The sequence below is a fragment of the Danio rerio genome, chromosome 20 (assembly GCF_052040795.2).
Source record: "Danio rerio strain M-AB ecotype USA chromosome 20, GRCz13ab, whole genome shotgun sequence".
Classification (NCBI taxonomy): domain Eukaryota; kingdom Metazoa; phylum Chordata; class Actinopteri; order Cypriniformes; family Danionidae; genus Danio; species Danio rerio.
The window spans coordinates 10,198,441-10,225,408 of NC_141040.1; the positions used below are offsets into that span (position 1 = coordinate 10,198,441).

The 26,968-nt window shown below is 36.2% G+C and overlaps 1 long non-coding RNA gene across 1 annotated transcript; it reads left to right on the forward strand.

Moving 5' to 3' along the window:
* Positions 1-392: 392 nt before the first annotated feature.
* Positions 393-25,944, forward strand: LOC147832125 (uncharacterized). The gene is made up of 4 exons (XR_015518175.1): positions 393-540; positions 993-1,177; positions 23,828-23,961; positions 25,331-25,944. It is a non-coding gene; the product is annotated as an uncharacterized LOC147832125 (long non-coding RNA).
* The last annotated feature ends 1,024 nt before the right edge of the window (positions 25,945-26,968 follow it).

Genomic DNA, 26,968 nt, shown 5'->3' on the forward strand with positions numbered 1-26,968 from the left:
GTCCTATACACAATTAATTGTTTAATAATAGATATAGGTTAGTTTATTCATAACCTAAAATAATAAAAAATCTTAAAATCAAATCAATTAACAATTTCTTCAAAATAGTAATGTTTTAAAGCACGCTCAAAAATTAAAAAGGCACATATTTCAAAGAAGTCCCACGCAGGAGGAGCACAGTTTGTGCAACCACCCCATCACCGCGCGCTTGTCCATGCAATTAGCCCTTATCTGTAAGCAGTTTAATTTTCTGCGACATGGCGCGAGCGGCTCTGGCCTGATGGATGTGACATTAACGGGAGATGAAGCAGGGGAGATTGGACGCTGCAGTCACATAGTGGCATTTGTCACTGCCCCGGTCATGCAGATTGCGCCAGCACCGGCCACTGACTAAGATTAATGACGACGGCTCTCAGTCTTTGTTTCTCTCTGTGCTTGTGTCGAGCCTAAATACCATTCACACAAACCCGGCCTTTATGATAAGACCTTTTGCGTACAGACTGTACGAGAGCCGTTGTGACCAGCATCAATTGTTTCCTGGTAATTGCAAAATTTTTGTAGCCTTCATTTATTAATGTATATTCAACCAGTCGTGACGATAGTGACGCGCGCTAAGGAAACGGCACTATTTTATGTTCAGGTGACCATAAAATGGCGTAGGCCTTGGCTATGTTTTTTAAGCGGCCCTTAAACAAGAATAAGTATTTCCCAAATAGCTTATGTTGTTTTTAAAACAAAAAAGATTTTATAGATGTTAAAAACAGTATTGTGGCCCATTAAATTGCGAAAATATGTAAACACTGCAGCAGTAGCCTAGCCTATGCTATATTGTTGCGGCTATGGTGACTAAATGTTATAGATATGTCTTAACTACAATTGTTCACTGCGCTTCCTCTCTTGAATCATGAAAGTTGATGTTGGAGTTAATTGGAACATTAAAAATGAGCTACAGTTTTATTCTAAATAACTTAATACATGTTTCCTTGTTAAAGTGTAGGGATGTAAGGATGTAGGAAATAGCAAAAAAAAAAAAAAAAAACCTGACTCGGAGATGGACCAGCAACCAACCTAGAAACCACCAAGAACATTCCAGCAACCACCCAGTGCACCTCGTAAACCACAAAGCAACGTACTGGTAACCATTGTCACACCACAGTGTAACAGCGAGTTTGCAGGGGTAAGCAGCACTTTGTTTTCCTCTAATTTATTGATTTAAATCTAGAATTCCTATAGTTGTTTTATTTATTTGTATTTGCATAGCTTTTCTTTTATATTTAATCTTACCATGCGCACACACACAGGATGGTAGCACCTGCAGACCGATATCATTTTGGAAGTGGCAAAAGCAAGGTGATAAATAGGGACCGAGGGATGTCTACCGATTAAACAAAAATGCAATTCTTGGAATCTTTTAGAAAAACGCTGTGTAGAATCATGAAAGGAATTCCTAAGAAGTGTACGAGACCTCCACGTATCCCCTCGGTTGTAATAAGGGAGAGAGCGGTAACCCCAAACTGGCTGCTCGGCTGCACAGAAAATGGTTTTCCTTGACAAATGAGGTGATGCGGACCAGGCTCAGATGGATGGGGGTTTGGGCTGGTTGTATCAGGGCTCTTGGGATGCTGGGTATTTACTCAGTCATTCATCATCCTCTGGCACATCCACTTATACAGGATCTGCACCGCACACCCATACTGATGTAATTCTCCACATGGAGAGCTGAATTACCATAGCCTGTCCTCAGTATGTGTGTATACGGATATGTTATTGTGAAGCGTGGAACAATTTTCTGCATGTGAGTCTGCACACTTTTATGTATCTGTGAAGCTCAAACTGTCACAGCTGACTGTTTTATGGGAGTTTTTAAGCATTTTGCATTTTAGTAAATAATTCTTATGAGTTTGTGATATTTCATTCATGTTTTTTAAATTTTGCTTACACCTGACTGATGGTTGAATGTAGTGGTGGAGCTTCATGCTTACTGTATATTTGACATTTTTCTACAATTTATATTGTACTCAAAACCATGACCTGTAATAATAGTTGCATTTTTTATTCGATGTAATGAGAAATGCAGAAGTGTTTTGCTCCTACATTGCTTCCCAATCAAGTCTTTTAACAAAATGTGTGAGAAGGCAGAACTATTAATGGACTTAAAGATAAAAACGTGTAAACAATGTTTAACTAAACTGTGTGTTTTGTACTGGCTTGTCAGAAAGGCCCAGTGACACCCAATAGTGGACATATTAGCCAAAACTGTCTCTTTCAAAAGAGCTTCTGTGCTGCTTTTAGTCAACATCACTTGTCTAAGCAGGCACAGGACGTCAACATGACGTCAGATTGACGTTGGACCCCAATGTAGTGGGATCTGGCATTTTGAAATTGGAAATGAAAATCGGGTTAACGTCAGAGCCCAACATCAGGCCAACTTCTTTGTCTAACGTTGGGCAGACATTGCATTTTGGTTTCCAAACGCAACCTAAAAACAACAAAATATCCACATCCAATGATGTTTTAACTTGATGTTGTGTGGACATTACCAAAATGACGCATGGTTTCCGCTACATTCATTCTTTTATGGTGGGGCACCAAACCAAAATGAATTCCTACCACAGTTACATTACAGCTTATTCAAAACCTTCAGTTGTTGCAATTTTTTTATATAGTGGGTAATAATCACACAAAAACGTATTACATTTAAGTGAATTTTAACAGGGCAAACTTTTCTGTAATTGTAGTTGTGCTGTACGTTATTTGTTTAAACCTTTAGGGGTTACTTGCTGACTGATTGACAGGGTTGTGTGATGTGTGAGGCCAGCAAACATAATGTAGCTTTCAGTTATGGTAAACATAGTTTCCATAATTATATTTTTTATAGATAAAGGTCTATAGTTCTGCATACAATGACTTTACCTTGCTGGAGTTTATGGCTTTTTCACTTCACTTCAGGATGCACCAATGTCATTCTTTAGATCTAATGGAGACATTCATAAATATTCCTAGCAAATCTAATAAATGTTGGAGACATACTCGTTACATAAATGCACTAAATCGCACTACAGCAGCGTTTATTTGAGAGCGGACAAGAAAATCTTTTTTTCTCATGTATTTGAGGGTGTGCTAGGGCTGATAGTGTGGCAAAAAATTATATCACAATATATTTCTTAATTTTGGTCGATACGATATAATTCTGATATCTATATGGACAACATTAGAAAGACAAGAAAAAATGCTAAGAATGCACACAATAGATTTCTGGACCTACAAATGTCTGCAAACTGAATTTGCAGTCTATAATACCTCCAGGCTCTTCATACTTTTTTTTTTCTTCACTTTTTATTTGTATTAAATCTTTACAAACAGAGTGTATATATATATATATATATATATATATATATATATATATATAGTTCATGGGGGTTAGCTTGACCAACGTGATGAACAGAAACTTTTATCAGTGTTTTTTGTATATGCTGAATATTTAACCATCAAAATAATACCAAAATCTCACAATTATGACATCCACATCGTAAAAAAAAAAAAAAAAAAACAGAATAATAATTATAGTAATAAAATAAATCTAAGTAAAGGCTACACATAAGAGTTGTTTGAGTATCTTCATAGTTCTGGTTGCTTTTCATCTTGAACGTCCTTTAAGGGTTCTATCTGTCTATTTATATTTGTGTATAATTACCTAATTAAATTAAAAGGTTTAACATAAAATAGTTGTATATTTTATATAGTCTTTTTATATAGACTAATATTTGTTTGACAGAATTAATACCTCTATTAATCACATTCTTTCTATTTCATAAGATTTGTAATAACCAGATTCCTGATAAATATGTTTGTGAATTTTATTTTGTAAGTTTGCTCAAGTGCTATACCAGCATGCAGCGAGTTTGTGTGTGTGTGTGTGTGTGTGTTAATTTGGATGTTTATGCAAGGATCAAGTATATGCAAGGATCGAGTGTGTATGTATGTGCGTGTGTATAAGGGTGTATGCATGCATCAAGTTTATATGCGCAAGTTTCATACATGTTTTGAACATAGTAGAGTTTTATATACAAGTAATTTATAGGTGCAAATGTTGATAAGCAAAGTTTTATTTAAATCCTACACGGCACCTCATAGTCATCTGTGTTTGGGGTTGATGTTGGGAAGGTGGATGGTGAGGCAACAAGTTGGCTTAAACTTTTAGTATGCCTCATCTTCTGACTCTCAGTATGTTTTATCGGGCGGAATTGATTAAATGCGTTCCCGCTGCTAGTTGGCAACACTCTCCCACACATTTTGCAGATCACCAAAACTGCAAGTTTATCGGAACTTTAAAAAGCTGAACCACTTCCACACCATGTCTTTCCTCTCCCGTCAACTAATTTGTCTGCATACTTGTGGAAGCTTGTTCCCCCTTAACTGTATTCAGGGCACTCATTTTGTAGCTTTGGCGACGGAGCAGCTCAACCAACTGCTAAGTACTGGCAGCGTGTGATATACGTCATCACTAGGCCCAGCTGGAATCTGCGCGCGCAGATTTTCCGCAGATATTTAGCCCATCATTAATACTGTTTATTTACTTGAGTAATTGTGTGTAAATCTATATTTATTCAGATTATTTTTTATTAATTACAGTAATATTATTGACTTATATGAAAATTTTCATCTGATTTATATACAATGCAGTGTGTACAATATTATTTTCTGTCTTTTACTTGATATATATTATATGACAAACTTGCTTCATTTATCAAATAAAGTGAATCTAATTGTATTTGCATTTTAGATAATAAAAGTTAAAAAGATATCATTTAGATTCTAGATTAACATTATTGCACATTTCTGCTGTGTGCCTGGCTCTTAGATTAGACGGTATAGAGTAAAAAGTGCAGAGCTTCAGAGATGTATAAAGTACTAGAGACCCATACTTAAGTAAAAGTACAAGTGCTTTATCAAAAAGTGACTTGAGTAGAAGTAGAAGTGCTCTTTAAGCACCATACTTAAGTGGAAGTACAAAAGTATTCAACATTTTTTGTACTTAAGTATTGCAAGTAGTTTATTTCAAAATTTACTACTCAAGTACTGAAAGTAAAAGTACAAGTATTGTGTAATGTAGTTATTAAAGAAAGCAGTCAAAATACACTAATTGTTTTGTTTATTTTAAATATCTTTTTTGGGGTACTTAAGCAGAATGAAAAGAAACATGGCTTATGATACTGTTTTTCTCTGTAAATAGTTTCTATGGTAAAAGAGCTCACATCGTCAGGCCCTCTTACCAGAAAATGCCTTCACTGATGAGATAATTCAGCATGTTCACTCACATACATACTCTCTCTCTCTCTCTCTCTCTCTCTCACACACACACACACACACAAACACACTGCCCTGCACACACCTAAATGTACACTCTCTCCCCACTCTCACACATTCATACACTCTCACACACACAGTTCTCTCTCTATCTCTCTCTCACACACACATTTTTGTGAATTGTGGGGACATTACATAGGTTGCAATTGTTTTTACACTCTCTCTTACACACACACACACACACACACACACACACACAGACGCACACACAGGTACAATCACACTGTTGTTTTCTCTTACACATTATTCACTCACACTTTGGGAGTTTTGAAGTTTGATTGGTTAATACCACAATGAACAGGAGTTCTGTCTTCTGGAAGCACTCGTGAAACTAAACTAAACAAGCAAACTAAATCCTGCTTCACTAATTCACTTGATTTTGATTTTATTGTAAAAAAAAAAAAAAAAAACAGGAAAACGTGTATATTACTGTGTTAAATGAAAATCTGAAATATTTTATGGCTTATGGCTATGATTTAGTAATAATTGTTATTTATTTTTATCATGTTTTTAATGAAATTGGTCTTACAGTTCATATTTTCTGTAGTATATTTATTAATTCTGGTACTTTTACCATAAACCAACATCTCAACCATTTGGTAGAGGCTGATATTTTAGAAATAATGTGATGTGTTGAATAAAAATACACTGATTGTGTTAACTAGCGACATTAGGAGTTAAGAAATGCAATCAAAGAAATTCTATAGCTTTTGTCTTGGTGTGACAGTTAAAGGGTTTTTTGTAATAAAAATTTTGTCCTTTTTGTCCTTTAATACAGCAGTCAGATATACGAACTGTGCCCTTAATTTGACCTGCTCAAAGAAAACACTCTTTCTGGATGTATCAAACAAAACTCATGCACAGAAGACAGCACGAGCATTTACAGCTAATAAACTCATGTCAATATTATCCCGCCTGCTTATTAAGCGCTGACAGGCGGGTCTATGATTGGGTATTGTCCAGAAAGGGCTTTAGAAATATAAGCGCTGTTCACCCATGGCGGGAAGAATACGCGATTATCACAGGTAATAGACACAGTGGAGAAAACTTAATTGCACATGAGGCACGCTCATGTCTGGATTCTCAGCTTCAACAGCTGAGAAGAAAGGAAAAGTTACCTTACAAACTGGCCAGCGGGTCAAATGTCCAAAGTGAGAGAGCGAGAGATAGGCAGAGGTGAAGTTTTACAACATTTCTCCCTAACAGTAAACTAGCGACTGGAGTGCTGTGCCGCCTTCTCTCACCCTCGCGCCTCCGTCCTTCGCCATAGTATTGCGACATCGCGCATAGGAGATAAATGACGTCATCACGTAATCACCGGTTATGACCTATTATTACTGAAGTGATATCAATCATTTTGACACCCATAGTAACGAGTAACGATGCAGCACATAAAAAATCTATCGGAGTAAAAGTATTAAGCTCATGGAAAATATGTACTTAAGTAAAAGTGGAAGTAGGAGAAAAAAATAATACTCCAGTAAAGTACAGATACTGCCTTTTAGTACTTAAGTACAGTAGTGAAGTAGTTCTACTTCGTTACTATACATCTCTGCAGAGCTTATCATAGTTATTGACATAAATTTTGATTCGATATAATATTGTTTATCAGCTCAGCCCTAAGTGGACCTATGAAGAACCTTCTCGTTTGAAGCCTTTATTTAAAGAATTTTAAAAATAAATGGATATGATTTCTCTTGAGCTTGCGTTGTGCCATGTTGGTGTTTTTTTTTTTATTTATTCAGGGATCATGACATATCAATTAGGATTAGGTTTGAAGAGCTGCATCTTTGTTGTTTTTTTATTTTTTATTTTTTTTACTTTAATACATTAAAATCACAATGTTCTGTATGTATGACATCGTGCGAAAGCCTTCCTCACTGAAAAACAGCTGTTTTATTTCTATAATCAGGTTGTGTGCTGGAAATTGTTTTAAAATACGTCCACAGTGATGTAAATTTATTCAAAGAACATGACGTCCTGACACTTAGGTTTAAGTATAAAACTTTATATTAACTTGTTTTTTTTAGGAATACTGCTGGATGAATCATATCATAAGAAAAACCGTCACCTCATAAAAAAGTTGCATTTCCTGAGGAGAACAGGTTGTTCTGTGTTTGTCCAGTTCACAATTGTGTAAATTTATTCAGTCTGTCTGGCGTCTCACTGGTTAGGATTAGTGCAGAGCCATCATGCTAACTTTTTTCAATATTACCCAGTTTCATACAATTTAGGGATATGTTTATATATAATTATAAACATTATTTAATTCATCCAGGTTCTTCGAAATCACCTTGTACAAAAACGATCCCCTCATAACAGTTTTCTCACATGATTGTATTTTCACTTGTGCATTTCGTTTGTAACCAACCCATCAGATTGTTTTCAGTTTGTGTTTTGTTCTAATGTGCTCACTTTAGCATAATTTTTGTCATCAAAATACAACTCAGACTTCGGATTAAAGGTGAACTCTTCATGTTTACTTTTTCGTTTCTTTTTTTTTTTGACCAACTGCTTTATAAAAAAATTGAATGCTCTTGGGTTATTCCTTAGTGCTTTTCACGCTGCACATTAAATTGGCCATACAAACTAAATTGCCACTATATTTGTTAGCTCATGATGCAAGTCCTGTGATGAACAATTCATCTTTGCAAGTTGATTCATGGAAACAAAAATGTTGGTGTTGCTTATCTTCAGTCATAATCTGAAAATGTACTGTGAGAGAACCATGACGAGGTGGAGGGCCTAAATAAAACTTTGCCTTTTATTAAGTGTTAAGTTTTAGCAGGAAAAACATATCAACATTTAAGTAATGTTGGTTTATGTGGACTTTAACTTTGGGTAAAGTAACCTTTCACACGTCATTTAGTTCACATCATTTGTAATGTGAGGGTTATAAAACTCTGCTCTGCAGACCACTTCATTTTAACCTTTATAGTTCAACTAAAGTCCAGTTAGAAAATATTTGCAACTGCAAATACTGTAATAGCTTTATGTTCAGTCTACACATATACATGCCATGTTCATCCAATCAATGACTTTGACACCACAAATAGCATAAATCAGGACCCAGATAGGCATGGGATATGCGATGACCATTTTCAATACTGCGGTTTGGAAAAGCCAAGGTTATAAAACCACTTAAATTGTTCGTACCTTTCCTATGGTATATGTAAGATTTTTATTTTTTATTTATTTTTTTAGGACAACCAGTATCTCCATCAGAAAAAGATATAAAGATATGCAAAGGTGCAAATAGTAAAGAAATCTGTGTAAAACTAATGAAAACAGCAGATATCAATGATTGATTTTCATTATTTAGCCTCACATGTTTACTGCTTCAAAATATTTAAATGTTTCTCGAAATAAATTATATTATGTTCAAAGGGGGAAAATGTTTTTGCTTTTTACCCAGACATTTAAAAAGAATATATATTTTAGAGCAGTAATCATAATACTGTGAAACCGTGATATTTTTATCCAAGGTTATCTTGCTGTCAGAATCTAAAAACAGCCCATAGACCCACAGTTTATAAATGTAAAAGGAACTTCAGCTTATAAATGGCCAAGACCAATGGTGCACTTTTTTTCTTACACACATCCGTTTAGCTGTGCTTTTACTGAATGAGCACTGTGCTACATCTGACAGATCGCACTCTTATGTCTTTCTTTTATTTAAAACCTGTTTTAACACATTTTCATTTATTTTAAATTATTTTTATTCTATGTTGTTTCTATTTTATTATACTTGTTTATTGTATTCCTGTTTATGTAAAGCACTTTGAATTACCATTGTTTATGGAAAGTGCTATATAAACTTGCCGTGCCTTAATATTACACAGTTCTATACAAATCCAGTGTAATGTCATAAGGAAATTGATCTATGCAATGTATTGTCAGAAAAGTGGTTAATTCGAACAATTTTATGTTATTTCATTCATTCATTTTCTTTCGGTTTAGTCACTTTTTTATCAGGGGTAAGCACAGTGGAATGAAACACCAACTATTCCGGCATATGTTTTACACAGCGGATGCCCCTCTAGTCGGAATCCGTTATGTTATTTTATTTGTATAACATACTAATTTTTAAAGTATGCATACCTCCAAACCTTACCCCTCATTTAGGGATTATCAAATTGTATAAAATGTATAAATGAAGTTGTTCAAATGAATAGGAATTAGCCACTAAATCTAAAAGTTACAAATTGCAGAGAGATTGCGTTGTACAAATAACATAGATAAAAAAACACCACTTCATAATGTACAGTATTTTATGTTTCCGCAAACAATTCAGCACATATTTCTTCCAATATGTGTCATTGATGGTTTAGACTTGCTTTTATTTTTAAGAAACAAGCAGAAACTCTTAATGAGCACATTCCACAGTAATTATTTTAATTTGAACAGCTTTGATCCTGCTCTCCAGTCATCTATGAACCATGCATTGTCATTCAGTCCTCGAAGCTGCTCGGAAATGACAGAGTCTCGCATCGCCCAAATGTTGAGGATCGATCTGGCCACGGTTTCTTGCTGTCCGTCTGCATCTCCTGACAGCAGCTCCAACTCCCTTCCCTGCTTGCTTATGCACCTCTCGCAATGGTGTACATCACAGTGCGGACACCATATCCCATCATGCTCCTTATTCGGGCTCATTCTCAGCATGGGCTCCAGCTTGGCCGCTCATGCGTGAGTGACATTTGCTCTAACAGAACATTGGAGTTTCAATCAAACCGCATGGGTCCTGGGTGCAGTTTGTTCTTCAATACAGTATGGAGTGAAAAGACAATATTTACCCCCATGTGGAAATCCCATGTGGATTCACCCTCGGCCGGTTCGCGTGCCAACTGTCTGCCCCGGAATCCCAGGGTGCTCCGGGAACAGGCTGGTAATGTGGCAGAGGGTGATGATGCAAGCAGCTCTGGGCTCCCTGGGGGACATGAATGTTGATTAAACATGTGCTCAGCCTTGGCTATTGAGCAATGGGACGTGGAACAAATGTCAAACGTTTGTTAATTTCTCTGCAGCGGTAGACTTATCAGTGGAGGGGGTGGAACCCGCACCAATGAGCCATGACCCCAATGAGAAACCGATTGGCCAGCCAGACGAGATCAATCTTCTAGAATCAATTTTGAGGAAAGAGCGATGTTTCTTTCCGGTGTGTATGTTCACGCATTTATTGTGGCTCGGAGTGTGTCTTTGTGGTAGTTTTTGGGAAATGTAGTCATCCAAATTGCAGCGTACTTATGACCCTTTTATACCTAAAAATAAAGTAAGCTAATAATATTATGAAGATGAAAAGATGCAGCAAATTCTTTATTTATTTGCTTTTGTTGGTTTCATATGGATTTTTCTATAAGGTCCAACTGTTTATTTTATTTATTTATTTTATACGAATCTAGTCTTGTTATAATCTAAACAAATCTTTTTATTTTATAATTGTCACTGTATTACATGATGGATTTATGAAATAATTACTTAATCAACATTTAATTTCTTTTTTCTTTTTCATGGTAAGACAATTTTAAAACCTAAACAAATATTTCCATCTAAATTCATTCATTCATCCATTTATTCATTCATTTTCTTTTCGGCTAAGTCTCTTTATTAATCAGGGGTGGCCACAGCGGAATGAACTTATCAAGCACATGTTTTACACATCAGATGCCCTTCCAGCTGCAACCCACCCATTACTAAGAAACATCCATTCACTCTCATTCACATACACAGTTATACACTACAGGCAATTTAGCTTACCCAATTCACCTATAGCACTTGTCTTTGGACTTGTGGGGGAAACCGAAGCACCTAGAGGAAACCCACGCCTACACGAGGAGAACATGCAAACTCCACACAGAAATGCCAGCTGACCCAGCATGAGGCTCGAACCAGCGACCTTCTTGCTGTGAGGCAATCATGCTACCCGCTGCACCACTGTGATGACCGCCATCTAAATTAATAATGCATAATATTTTATGTAACTTGACCTTGTTTTTATTTCTGTTAAATTTTGCATGCTTCTACATATTTGTTGAGCCACATCTTTCATATATTGGTAATTTGTTATTAACCTCTTAGTAGAAAATAACAAACAATTATGACAAACTATACATTTTAAATTTCCTCATAGAATGTTTTAAAATAAAAGTAAAAGATAAAAAATATCCAATGTTGTGACTCATGACAGTTCCATAAATTAATTTATAAATAATATTTTGAAAATAATTACAATACAAAATAATTTGAATAATTAGAAATAATAAAAATTCAGAAAAGCAATAATAATTCACATTTGCAAGTTCTTATTACACATTTTCCTCAGTTTTAAAAGAATGAATTATTAAATAAAAATAATTATATGATAATAATAATAATAATAATAATAATTCATTCATTCATTTTCTTGTCGGCTTTGTTCCTTTATTAATCCACAGTCGCCACAGCGGAATGAACCGCCAACTTATCCAGCATGTTTTTTTTTTACGCAGCGGATGCCCCTCCAGCCACAACCCATCTCTGGGAAACATCCACACACTCATTCATACACACTCATACACTACGGACAATTTAGCCTACCCAATTCTCCTGTACCACATGTCTTTGGACTGTGGGGGAAACCGGAGCACCCGGAGGAAACCCACGTGAACGCAGGGAGAACATGCAAACTCAACACAGAAACACCAACTGAGCCGAGCCGAGGTTTGAACCAGCAACCTTCTTGCTGTGAGGCGACAGCACTACCTTCTGCGCCAATGTGTCGCCCTATAATAATAATAATAATTTAATTTAATTATATTTATGACATTTTCTTTTTTGTGAGTGTGATATGTTACATATTAGGCCTTTTTTCATTAAATTTAAATTGTATTTACATAAATTGTATTTTAATTATATTTTAAGATGTTTATTGACTTTTGATTTTTATTTAGTTATTGAGTTAAAATATTATTAGTAGCTTGATCTCCTCACAGCAAGAAGGTCACTGGTTCGATTTCAGTTTCCCCCACAGTCCAAAGACATGCGCTATAGGTGAATTTAATAAGCTAAGTTGGCCGTAGTTTGTGTGTGTGAATGCTGCGTAAAACATATGCTGGAGAAGTTATTAAAGGTACTATATGACAAACTGATTAATGCAGATGTAAAACTGTCAGGTTAGTCACTCTTTGAATAAGACAATGGTTCTATATCAATATGTTTATAGCATTTCTATAATCCTAAAAAACTTACTTTACGTAAAGAAAGAAGGAACTATTTTCCATTGCCATCATAAAATAAATGAATGTTTTTGGATGTTAGTTGCACCACATGACAGTGGTTTGTCAGACAACTTTTTTTTTTTTTTATAATAGTAATGTAGTATACTGCTTTACTTGTCCCCCTGCAAATAATAAAAAAAAAAAAGTTAATGCCGAAGTCATTAACCCATAAATCAATGATCATTTCACATGGCAATCTGATAAAAGAGAAGCGCTTTTAATCTGGATTTTGTGGAATCACAACCTGAGGAGTTGGGATGTCAAACAACCTGCAGTTCTGCTGCCTCCATCCTTCATTCAGTCTCAGCTCTTTGCTGGGGATTCAGCTCAAACTGTATCATCACTCTGTGCTGAGGCATTTGACGTTAAGTGTGAATTCCACAAACAACTGAAGGGCTTGCTGACGGCAAGATCTACAGAGAATCCCTATCCAAACATCTCCCCCGATAAAAAGCACGGAGTCTGAGCTCTTAGGATGTCCAGAAAGAGAGAAGATACAGATGAATGAAAGCGAGCGAGAAATGCCCACCGGGTGCAGAGCAAATGTGAAGAGCGTTTATACATTCTCACATCCGTGGATTGCCAGCCGTCAGTGTTTCAGAGCAGCCCTCCATTTGTCTTACCGCGCTGCGCTCTGACAATGAACCACCGGTTTCCTTTATTTCCTCCAGTCCAATCTAATGAGCATCTTCTGTGCGCAGGGATGGAGGCTCTCTCCTTTGTGAGGGCCGGACAGGTGTCTAACTGAATGATGAATGTCCTTGCATCCTTCCATAATTGGCTTCTCTCTGTTTGGCCTCAGTCTGGCTGCATGTCTGCCGGGCGGCCACCTCCATCTGTCAATCACGTTTGCCCCGTTGCCGACTGGCTGGCCCTCTGATAGCTATGCTAATGCAGCTGGCGGCTTCTGATTGGCCGCTGCTTGGCTGGCCTAGGCTAATCCATTATGGCCCTGACAGTAGTAATCTCCCCCCCAACACCGGGTCCCGTGTGCTAAACGTTATTTGACCGTTCCTGTCACGTTCCCGCTGGCAAACGGACAGCGAAGGTGATGGATGACCCTGCACTGAGCGCGCTCGTTCATCACCCCCTCTGACTTGTTTGTGTGGCACAGGAAAAATTAGGCTCTTTGATGTTTTTTTAAAGATTACTTTTTCATTAAGAAAAGCTTTACCAGAAAGCACCGGCGGCGTATGGAATCAGTCAGTTGATTTTCAGGATCAGCTACATTCAGATTAAATTCACAACAGTTTTGACCGGCCGTTGGATTGTGTGAACCTGTGACCATGTTTATTCGGCGGAGTAATTGCGACAGATCGTTGTGATTGATGTAATCAGTGTTCAGAGTCTGAAGCTGACATAAGTAAATATACAGTCATGGGACTGTGGCTTGCGCCCATTAACTCCAATGGTTTGTTTTCTTACCTCACTCAGCGACTGCGGAGGGTCTTCGCACATGCTCACATCTGAAAAGTGCTATGCAGAGAGCGTCTTAGCGGTTTATGCTAACGCTAACATGGCTGCCGACAGCTCGAGATGTGAGGTCCTATGAAGTCATGGATGAATCTTGTCTTCTTGACCGAGTAAGCACAGATTTACAAAGAGACCCATGGGAAAGAGAAATCACAAACACTATGAGTTTTAGTTGTTTCTCACAAACTCTAACGAGATTAAATAGAGAACAAATGAAAATGTAGGTCTCTTGCTACTTAGATGTTTTCTCCTGAGGTTCCTGAGTTTTAAAATGAATGAATGAATTTATGGGTCATTGATTATATTTCCCCCATCCATTAGAATGTTTCATTTTTAACTCTTACGTGCTATTGGGGACGTTTTCATCCACTCTGTGGTGATTTTGAGTCTTAATTTGGCCATAACCTTTTCTGTGTGTCGGCAAATGTAATGATTTTTGGTGACATCTTATTTTGACACATATTTTGGAAAAATGCTTTGGAAAAAATAACTCAATGCTACACTCTACCCTTTTGTTATGTTTAGGATGAAAACATTCACTAAATTAAACTGCTGTAAAATTGCATTAGATAAATATATATTTTAAAATGTTTTTGCGTAAATCTGTTTAACTTCAGTGCTGATCAAAACTACTAATTCCGAGTTCAGACTGCTTGATTTTCAAAGTTTTCAAAATGGATCGGCGACAGGGGCTTTTACATTGCATGACTTTACAATAGGAAGAATCGCCGACAACTTAGTCCAAACTACGTCTCAAAGCCTAAAACACATAGTATATCTTTTGTTATTAACTACATACCGAGAAAGAAGCCTTTAATGGAGTAGAAAATTTACATGTTTGCTCACATGGGTTTGAAGGGAGCAAATTCTCCTCAACTTTCTTTTTTAACTTTCCCTATGAAACGTCAAACACACACGGGTGCTCCTGTCAAACCTCCACTAGTTTATCCTCCATTTCTTGAGTCCAAACAAACCGAAAATGAGCGCTTTTAACTACTCCCTCAACCTCCCGCTGGCCTGCAGGTACACACACAAGTGAATGCTGCTCTCTCATTGGCTGTAGGCAATCGCAGATGTTATTTTCAGTCAAAACTTAATTCACACGGCATGATTTGAATTGCAAACAGCTCCAGATATTTAGCATGCCAAATATCTCATAGGCATCGGCGACTCATCAGCAATTCTCTCAGATCGCGTCTTTGATAGTTCATACTGTGTGATTGTTACTCGCGTGCACAAGCACTGATTTGCCTGTGATTTTAGGCGTTTGTCGGCGAGTCAGAATCAGGGTTAAAATCATGCAGTCTGAACTCTGCATGAATTGTTTAGAAAATTGCAGGGTTTTAATGCTTTAATTGCCAAATTCATCAATGATGTCACTGATTTGGGTAAAAAGAACACATAAATTTACATAAGTTCAATATAAAATGTAGTTGTGGGCAAGATTTTTTTTACCTTTAATCAGTCTTGAATGTGAAAGATTAGTAACAACATTGCCTTTGATGCATTGTTAATTTTTGTGCAGCATAAGATTTTTTTTTTTCTCCCTAATTTGCTGTTTGTGGCTGTTTTTGCCCCAATGACTTCCATTATAACCACATTAAAAAAATAAATAAATTTAAAACCATGACAACATATGATGCATTTTTGATTGTTCCCTGTTGGTAAGTGGTAAAATTTGTTATTTTCACTGTTGATCATCAGCTGGCACCATTAACCCTCTAGTTAGGCCTGTACGGAAAAAAAAAAAAAAAAAAGCTTAGTTTTTAGATTTAATACTCATTCCATGGTTTCTGCTATATTCATTCTTCCATGGTGGCGTGCCAGACCAAAATTCATCCTTTCACGGCTACATTACAGCTTCTCATTCAAAACATTGAGTCGTGTTTTTTTTTTTTTTTTTTTAGCGGGTTATAATCACACAAAACGTATTAAAAGGAAAGTGAATTATAACAGAGCAAACTTTTCTGTAACCGCAGTAGTGCTGTGCGCTATTTCGTCACCTTAGAATTATAAGGTTCTATCTGACATTTTTGTCAAAATTGAGTTATAGGCAGATTCTTATCAAATGACAACTTGCTTGCATTATGGGATGTTTTTTTAAGTTGTTTACATTTTTAAGACTTTTTATTAAAAAAAAAAAAAAAAGTTAAACACGTACTGTTTGCTATGGAATACAAAAACTTTGAAGCTCAATATCTCAAAATCATTCAGATTGCAAATAGAACCTTAGAATTCCAAGGTGACGATTTGTTTAACCCTTTAGGGTGACATGCTGACTGACTTACTGACAGGTGCGTGATGCGTGAGGCTAGCAAGACGTAGCTTTTAGTTAAGATAAACACAATTTCCATAATTATACTTTATAGATAAAGTCCTATTGCTCTGCATACAATGACTTAATCTAGTGTGGTGTGGAAAGACCCCCCTCATGATTGTGAAGTGGTTTGGGTGTGGCCATATACAATAAATGTGTATACACATTATATTTGTCTTGCTGGAGTTTATATCCGTTTCACTTTACTTCAGGAGGCATTATTGTCGTTCTGTAGGTCTATTGGAGACATTCATAAATATTTCTAGCAAATCTAATACATGTTGGAGCTTGCTTGTTACATAAATGTGCTAAATCACACTTCAGCAGCATTTATTTGAGAGTGCACAGAAAAATCTGTGCTTGAGCAGCGTGTACTTGACGCGTAAATCGACGCGCAAGCAAAGAGATTAGCATGCTCGTATTACATAAATGCAATTACAACTTGAGATACTGTGCTTACAACATTTGTCATTGAAAGAACTCCAAAGATGGTTGTAAGATCTGTGTGAAAGGCCTGCCACCAGCTTAAAACAATCCTAGAGGAAACACTGCATTGTATTTGCCTTAATACATCTCAGCTCTCAGAACTACATGTAGTAAACAAAAACAAGGACTACTTGGATGTTTTCATCCTTAACACAACTAATTAATTATATTACTTTTTAATCTAATTTAAGTGTCCGTTTGTCTGTCTGTCTGTCTGTCTATCTATCCATCTATAAAAGTATATCTGAAAGTAGTATCTGAAACAAAGTTGGCATTTGTATGAAATTAATAAGACTTCCTAAATGTTCGAGGGAAATCTGAGTAAGAACATTTTCCTCTCAAGGGGTTTTTTTGCTGTAATGTTATTTTAAAACCACTCATCACTGTAAAAACAAATCTGCGGTGTTTATGAAGCGTTCAGTCTTCTTATTGCACACTTTCAGAAGAACTTGTTTACATCATTAATACGTTTAAAGGGTGTCTCATATATCTATGTTGGCTCACAATGCAAACAGTCAGAAGTGTTTTGTTTAAAATAACTTCATATCGCCGAGGGCTGGTTTAAAATTCTTCATCCGATGACAGCATCGCTAGTTTTTTTTATTTTTTTTTCCTCGATTTAACATTTTCATCTTTCATTCCACTAAAAAATGTCATTGCGCGTTTTCTGGGGGAAACTCTTGAGATATAAACCAACGGTCTCTCGTTTGACCAAAACTGGAGATGAAAAGAGCAATGATAAATTTGTAGAAAAGAGACTGAAGAGGATCCATGCCGTCTGAAAAAATGCCTGTTTTGTCATGGCAGGTCCAATAAAAGATCTCCCTCTGTAGTTTTTTTGGGGTGTTTTTAGGGGTCAGCGTGTGAGATTTATGTGATGAGACTGGTCTGTGTGCACTTCCTCTCTTCTCTGGCCTTGTCAGATCTGGTTGCAGACAGAGGGCAAAAACATTTGTCATGCGTGTGAGATTCTCACCACAGGCTTTCATCTCATCTAACATAATATGGACGCATGGATGGAGCATTTGTATGTTGGCTGATGTATGAGCATTAGATTTGCCAAGAACCGTCTGACAAAAATGAATGCATGTTTTTGCTCACTGTGATAATAAATATTAGGCAGTAACAGTGAGTGTAAAGCATTGTCTTAGCTGACATTAAATTGTAACCATGCCATGGTTCATCTAAAGATTAATTAAATAGCATAATTTTCAGAGTTCTATGTAATTATTATTATGACCTTTTTTTAATGTTATTTTTTGGATGTTTGCACTCAAAAAAAAAAAAAAAAAGTTAAATTATTAAAAATGCATTTGTCACACATTGGGCTATTAAACTGAACTGCAAATAATCTAAAACAATGAAATAAAATTACATGTCAGAGCACTGAGCTATAAAGGTGAGCTCTAAAGATAAATATTAAAATAGATTAATTTGTTTCAATAGAATCTTTATTATTATATAAAAAATTAAATACAATTACATTACAATATAACATAACAATAAACAAAAGACAACAGATACACTGAAAAAAAATATTGGATTTACATTTTTTTTCTAAGTAGATGATTGCAAACACTTTATGTTAGCTGAATTTAAACAAACAAATTTAATTTGGTAATGTTTAGCATAATTTGTTTGTTTAAATCAATAATAAAAAAATGTAAATCCAATGAATCTGGGCTGGGCGATAAAATTGGTATTGGTATTAATTTACCGATCATCATTGTCAATATTGGTATTAAAAAGAATTCGGTATGAAGCGCTATATTTTTATTAAAATGTGGCTGCTGAGCACATGCCTTAGAAGCAATGCCAATAAGCTTAGTGTGTAAGTTTGTTATTTCTGATGGAGGAGTGCATATGTAAGCGATGCGCACATATTGTGCAAGAAGTTTACACGTGACGCATGTGCATTTTCCACACACACCTAGTTCAAAGCATCTTAACTTTTTCAAATGCTGTGAACGCACTGCGATTCATACAAGTAGAACTAACGAATCTGCTTCACAGTTTGTATGGAATAAACAACTTTCAGTAATAACGTTAACTAATTACCTCCGACAAACAGCGCATCTAAACACTGCAGTGCTTTTTACTTTTCTTTTTAAACTTACATCGGAGCTGCAGCAATGGTTTGTCCATTTGTCATCCTCTGAGAAAATGGCTGATAGTTGCCTAATTTCGAAAGGCACAAAGAAGGTGTGAGCGCACTGAAAATGGTGGAGGAAACCATGCACTTACGCTTGTCACTTCAGGTCAGAATAACAACACACTTGAAAATGAGTGCCGTAAAGCAGCAATGAGAAGATTGTAAATAAAAAGGATGTCGCCAGAATGGCTTTTTGGTTTCTTTTCTTGTTCATCCCAGCAACTAGCACCCCATCTGTGTTGCGGTTCCCAAACAACAACGTAACTCGCGGCTGAACTATCATAGTATGATGCATCGTTTGGCAAAAGAACTTTGTAGTGACGAGTGTTTCCCAAAATCCGTATTTTCTCTGTCGCAGATCCATCGATTGAACCACTTTAGTTTTAACTTAAAACGCCCATAATAATGCTCTAAACTTGGTGGTGTAACTACTTCTTTAGAAAAAAAAAACATTAATTTCTTTGTGTAAATTATATTGTTTTACACGAACATATAGGACCTATATTTGCTTTACTCTTACAAAAGCTAACACGTATTCTAATACCATATAAATCATATAAATAAATAAATAATGAGGCTATTTATTATAAATTAAAATGTAATATTTATTATTTATTAAAAATGAAGAAAATCATACTTTAATAATAATATTAATGATGATGATGATTTTTATTATTATTATTATTATTATTATTATTATTATTATTAGGTAGGATCTAGTTTATTTGTTTACTTTTTTTTAAAAGTCTACTTTTATAATTTGACACCTGTAAACCACAGCAGAAAGTTTTAACCAGCAGGCATATGTCACATACAGTACAGATACTTAATAAATAACCCACTATAAATCACAGCAAAAAGGTCGCTGGTTTGAACCTCGGTTTCTGTGTGGAGTTTGCATGTTCTCCCTGCGTTCCCGTGGGTTTCCTCCGGGTGCTCCGGTTTCCCCCACAGTCCAAAGACATGTGGTACAGGTGAATTGGGTAGGCCAAATTGTCCGTAGTGTATGAGTGTGTGTGTGTGAATGTGTGTGTGGATGTGTCCCAGAGATGGGTTGCGGCTGGAAGGGCATCCGCTGCGTAAAAACTTGCTGGATAAGTTGGCAGTTCATTCTGCTGTGGCGACCCCGGATTAATAAAGGGACTAAGCTGACAAGAAAATGAATGAATGAATTTAAAGAATGAATGTATGCTTTTTGTTTTCACAAGCTTCGGCGATGTAACATAAATTCTGCTTTTAAATAATACGTCACCTATAGCTTTCGCCATGAGGCTGTCTTTAAAATGACATCAATGTTTTTAAAGTGCACTGCGAGGGGAGCACAGTTGTAAACATGAAGATTGCTAAAACTGAACTGTAGAAATAGTTTGAATGCAAACTACACCGAAGGGAGATGACTTTGATGCTTTTTTTATTTTTAATATTTCTAACTAATAGGGCATAGGGGGGATTAGTGGGAATAGAACGCAGCCAGAAACTATGTTTCTAACTACAGCTCCAGGGCTATAGCTGCAAATGCTCAAGTTTGCGACGCAGTTTGCCAATGTTCGTTGGATTTGGGAAATGGCAAATCAACAAACGATGTTTGTAACGATGGAACTTGCGACCTTAGTTGGCTTTTGGGAAACGCACCCCTGAAAGATTCTTTTAGCATAGGGATAATGTAGTCATCCAACTTCACCATTTGTAATGTTGCAGTATGTATCTGAATAATGAAGGCTGGTTCTTTTACTTAAAAGGTCAGATCTGATTCTCATAATTTGTTTTGTTGACAGAGTTTGAGTTTTATTGTAATACTATTATTCACACCTTAAAGTTTGCTTTGATTGTTTAGCATTTTTATTATAAAGATATCAAATTATGTATATATATATATATATATATATATATATATATATATATATATATATATATATATATATATATATATATATATATATATATATATATATGTTAAGTTTGATTAAATCTAACATATTTATACCATTCATTCATTCATTTTATTTTTTAGCTTAGTCCCTTCATTAATCTGGGGTCGCCACAGCAGAATAAACCGCTAACTTATTTAGCACATTTTTACACAGCGAATGCCTTTCCAGCCACTACCCATCACTGGGAAACATCCATACACTCTCATTCACACACATACACTACGGACTATTTAACCTACCCAATTCCCCTTTACCGCATGTCTTTGGACTTGTGAGGGAAACCGGAGCACACGGAGGAAACCCACAGGAACGCGGGGAGAACATGCAAACTCCACACAGAAATACCAACTGACCGAGCCGAGGCTCGGACCAGCAACCATCTTGCTGTGAGGTGATGGCACTACCTACTGTGCCACCGCATCACCAATATTTATACCAGTTTCTGTAAAAAACATTTAATTTTTAAACTTGTATTTGCATGATATTTTGTTGAATAAAAACCATGTGTCCATATTCCAAGTCCATATTTAATTTGTCAGAAAACTAAGATTTCAGCCATTGCTACTGGTTTTACTCTATGTATTCAACTGGGATTCCTGGGGTTAGTGTAAAGGGTGGGAACAGTAGAGTATTCCAGTGGGAAGACAATTCCAGCAGGACAGGTCCTGCTCACAGAGATCTGACTCAGGTGTCAACTGGAGTCATGTCCCCTGGCCAAACCGCAGCCGTCCCTTCACCAACCCCCACTCAGGGCCCGCGTTACCTCTGCCTGCCCTGCTGTCTGTCAGCTAAAGCTGCTCCACTGAGGCCCTTATGCAGAACCAGATGTGCTGGCGGAGCCCTGAAACATTCTCTTCCCCCTGACATCTTAACCTGAAAGGTGTGTGTGTGTGCATTTGAGAGAGGGGTCAAACTTTAGCCTGGCCTCTAAGTGAAGTGAGTGAGGATTACATTTCGAAGCTTGTGTTTATTGCTTCAGCACTGATTGTGTTTTGTTGTATGTTTTTATCCTGTACGAGAAGAACTTCACAGTACAACCACATACGTAATAAAGAAAAAACTACCCAAGCTCATTGGAAAAACATGACTTTCTACTGATACAGTTTGTTTGCTAACTCCAAACATTTTTTAAATCAAAAATTACCAGTAGAGGAAGTAAAATACCACCAACTCTTATTACTTTTGATGCAGTTTATGATTGTGGCACACAATATCAATGAACACTTAACATACACATGGTTTCATCCACAATACCTTCTATTTATTTACTTATGTAAATGTGTGTAAATCCAGGTTTTATAATAATTTTATTAATATTAATAAATAAAATGCAAATGTCTATATGATATTAATCTACAGTAATAGTTTATAGTTTATATCTTTTATCGTAAATATAGTATATGAGAGACTTTGTTTCCTAAACAAATGGTTCTAATTAGATATTCATTGAAAGCCTTAAATAAGAGGTAGCAAGTAAATATTTCAAGTTTTCAATCACTATATTAAAACCATTCCACAAAAAGTCACACAGTTGTACAAATGTCTGTGCAAAAATAGCACAAAATGTCCACAGTCTTTGTCTGGTCCATATCATCACCTAAATAACAGCTCACACTAGTCTACATTTTTGCGAAACATAAAATACATTCATCGAGTACATTTCATTGCACGTTTCAGATGACAAATCTTCAAGAGGGTGCTGTCTACATTTTTGAGAATCTGAAATATGTTACTTGCGGTTCGATTTGTTGTACATTTCAAATACTATTCCTCCTTATACCATGGAAAGGCAAAGCTTGACGTGCAGACAACAAGCAATCCACTGACCTAAAACCTTCCCTGAAGCCAGCAAATAGTGATTTCACTGGCAAACATAACATAAAAGTGCAGTGCAATTATGTAATTTAGCTTGATTTTACATTGCTTTTATCTCGTTCTCAAATCTCATCATTGTTTATATGAAGTTTTTTTTTCAAAAACTTGCTTGGCAGCTCACCTGATACAGTGTTGCTTTTAACAATGTAAAAGTCAGGTGAATTAGCATGAATGCTTTAACACTTAGCTTTATTGATACTGTTTAATCTAAAGTTCACTTTAGGCAGTACTTTTCTAAAAGCGATAAATTTTGCACCCTTAAATGTAATATGAACAGCAATTTTCATTCTGCTGCAACAATATACAGACTAAAACAAAAGGCGAACTTGATGAGCATCTTTACATTTAAGGATTAAGCCTCTCCATCTTGTAACTGCATTGTTAAACTTCATCTGGAAAGCATCAGTTGTGTACAAAAGTCTGATAAGTGTCTTTAAAATGTCTGTTTTACAAACATTCTATATAATAAACATCTTAAAGACATATTCTGAACATTTGTTTTACATCAAACAAGAGACATCACTTAGACATATTGTAGGTGAGCAATTGCTTAAAAAAATATGGATTCCAGATGTAAACAGACATGTACATAATGCACTTGTGCCATCAGGGAATCTTTTACTTTTCTTTTTTGTTTTCTTAAGTTTGCTTTAACTATGTCCAAATGCCCTGTTCACACAGATGTAAATAAATAGGATTATAAATATGACTAGTATTATGCACCAATAGGATTTTGATGTGAACACCATCTTGTGGTCAGACATGAACATTTATTTGGTGAGCGAACTCTCACTATGCATTATGGGTATTTTTAGCTGTTGTCTGTACATGGACATTCATTATTGTGGTGCGTTATAGAGTGCACATCAGAATGCTCAATATTAGTGCTATTTAATGGCATTAGGGGCTGCATTTCATCATTAAAATGAATGCTATGAGATGGTATGATGCTGTTCCTTTTCTCGCTTTCCAGCTTTCCCTCCATATGGACTGCTTTTCCGCTGTTACCAGTCGTCCGGTGGCTTGACATGTACATTGGCAGAATTGAGACGCAAAGTGGAGTTGACAACATGGTTCAAGTCCGGTGAAAAACGATTTCAACAACGGGTAAGACAAAAACAGAAGCCAAAAGATAAAATAAACAAGTAAATAACAGGGTGAGAATGTGGTAAAATCTGAAAAAGTGGTAAAAATTAGGCAAGGGCTATTCTTTTTCTGGATTGCTTTTTAAAACACTGTGGTTGGATTTGGGGAAGGAGGTGAGCGGGTCAATTGTTGCTTTTTAAGACACTATTGGTTGGGTGTAGGAAAGGAGGAGGGTGGGTCGGGGTATCGGTCAGTCAATCAGTTAGTCAGTCAGTCAACAGCGACCTCTGGTGGATTCACTTGAAATGAGCAGAGGCAAATGGCACTCGTGAGAGATTTGATCTGAAAATACATATATACCAGATTCACGAAAAAAAAAAAAAAAAAACTGCAAAAAAAATAAATAAATAAAATAAAAATAAAACAACGTACTCTAGCTCTTGGGAAGTATTTTACTCTCTTCAGAAATGTATATAGGGGTACGTAATCAGAATAATCCTGGGTTGGCTTCTGCACTTGCATTCTATAGTCCATCATTGTAGTTTTGTTTGTCAAATGCATATGCGCACATCTTTGTTTTCACAAAATATTGTTTTCGTAGTTTTGAGGGATACAGTAATGGTCAAAAACCTGCACTCTAAAACAAGATTTAAAATGTAGCACTTTCACTAACCCAAAATACCATATATAACCAAAATTAGGGATGCTCCGATCGATTGGCCAGAGATCCGTATCGGTCGATAAACACATTTAATGACTCAATCGGTACTCAATGTCTTGAACTGATCGCAAGCACACTTTTTCCAATAAACTGTAGGTTATAGACCTATTTCCTTTTAGTAAAGAAGTAATGGATCTATGGGGGTGACGCGGTGGCGCAGTAGGTTGTGCTATCCCCTCCCAGCAAGAAGGTTGCTGGTTCGAGCCTCGGCAGGGTCGAAGTTTGCATGTTCTCCCCGCGTTCGCGTGGGTTTCCTACGGGTGCTCCGGTTTCCCCCACAAGTCCATAGACATGCACTATAGGTGAATTGAGTAAGCTAAAATTGTCTGTAGTGATGTATGTGAATGAGTGTATGGGTGTTTCCCTTTGATGGGTTGCAGCTGGAAGGGCATCCACTGCATAAAACATATGCTGGATAAGTTGGCGGTTAATTCCGCTGTGGCAACCGCAGATTTATAAAGGGACCAAGCTGAAAAGAAAATGAATGAATGAATGTAATGGATTTATATGTGTGCATTTTAACTTCTTATGCATCAAATATACGCTCCATACCTTTTCTTGATTGGGACATGATGAATTCTGCATCATTTGCAATGTTTCCAAATTGCATTGTTAGCAATTTTTCTTACCATTTATTTTTGTCTGTGCCATCTATTATTATCTTTAAAGGTATGCCTGACCATGACATGTATCATTCTCCTGCAGCATCCTTCATTTATTCTCTTAGGTAAGGAGAGATCCTCACTTAAGTCTCATACTTATAGGGAAATGTGCTTTATGCATTATAAAGCTCAAAGCATCAGAATCGGTACTCTGTATCAACCGATCACCATAGCAAGGAATTGGTACTCGGTATCAGCTGCAAAAATCCTGATCAGAGCATCCTCAATAAAATACATAAAAATAATCACTTTTAATTGAAAACAGAGATTTGTAAATGCCCCATATATCACATCTATCTGATTCTGAGTAAATTAAGCATGCATTTTAATGCCATGTTTCACGTTTGAAACTGTTGTGAAAGTGTAGTCTTTACTTTGATTTCACACTCATGCACAAGCCTATAAATTGAACATACAATGCACATGATGTTTTAATTTTTACAAATATATGAAAATTATATCCTATTCAGAAACTTTCACTGTAAAATATATGAAGAGTTAAGATGTAAACTACCATTTGAAATTTTCTGAAATTAGCCTGTTTCTCCCTATGTTAATATTTAATTATTCCACTTTAAAAGGAATTGAATTGAATTATGAAATAAAAACTGCCAAGGATACAAACACAATAAAGACCTGGGTTTGTTTTCATTGTGGTCCTCACTGTTAAATAAAAAAAAATACTATAAAAGAAAACATTTCTGAACCTACATACAGCAGTCTAATAAAAATGCTCATTTTTGAACATCTTAGATAGAATTTAGAGGCTTTTCCGTCTGTCTCATTGTAAAATCTTTGCATTTTCACGCCCTCAAATCTCAGATGTTATATAAATGAATTGCCAAAACAAAGTTCAATACTTAGGTGAAGATGGTGTTGTGTAAACTCCCCCTAATATTCATTATTGGGATCAGAATGAGAAGTGCATGTTTTGATTGTGTTTGTGTTTGGGGGAGCTCTAGCCGTATTGGTTTTATAATCAAAGTCACATTTGAGCCCCATGCATCTCGCTTCACCCTTTCACCCACAATTCATCATCTCATTCCGACCGATATACGATATCTAATTTATCAACACATGCCCAATCTAAGCAGCCCCACACATGTGCGAGCAATTAGGCTATAGAACAGTTGCTAACACAAACACTTTCTGATAGATGACACTCCAAATGTAAGGCCAAACCATGGCAAACATGACTCAAGGAACGAAAGTATCAATCAGATGAGCAGTGGCCTTTACTGTCACCTCCATTGATTAAACGCATTGTTTGGACTATCTGAAATGTGTTGCCATACTGAAGTCTGTAGACGATTGTGGTGTTTACTGTATAGGTTCACAGGGGTGACAATTCCTCTCACAAATGATACACCATGTCACCAAAAAAAGAGTATTAGGAAGATATTTCAGGCGGAATAAGGAGTTGCAGACAATGGATGTCTACATTTAAACCATATGTAAAAATATTTTGTCTCTTATCAATGATCGCATCCACAAGGGATTGTCAGGAGAAGATTTTACTACGCTGGAGATTTAATGGAGAACTTTCAACATGAGGAGAAATAAAAAAGACTGAGGACTATGTTGACATGCACTGCAGTTAGAATTATTGAGCTATAAAATGAGCATAGCCTAGATAAATTTGTCT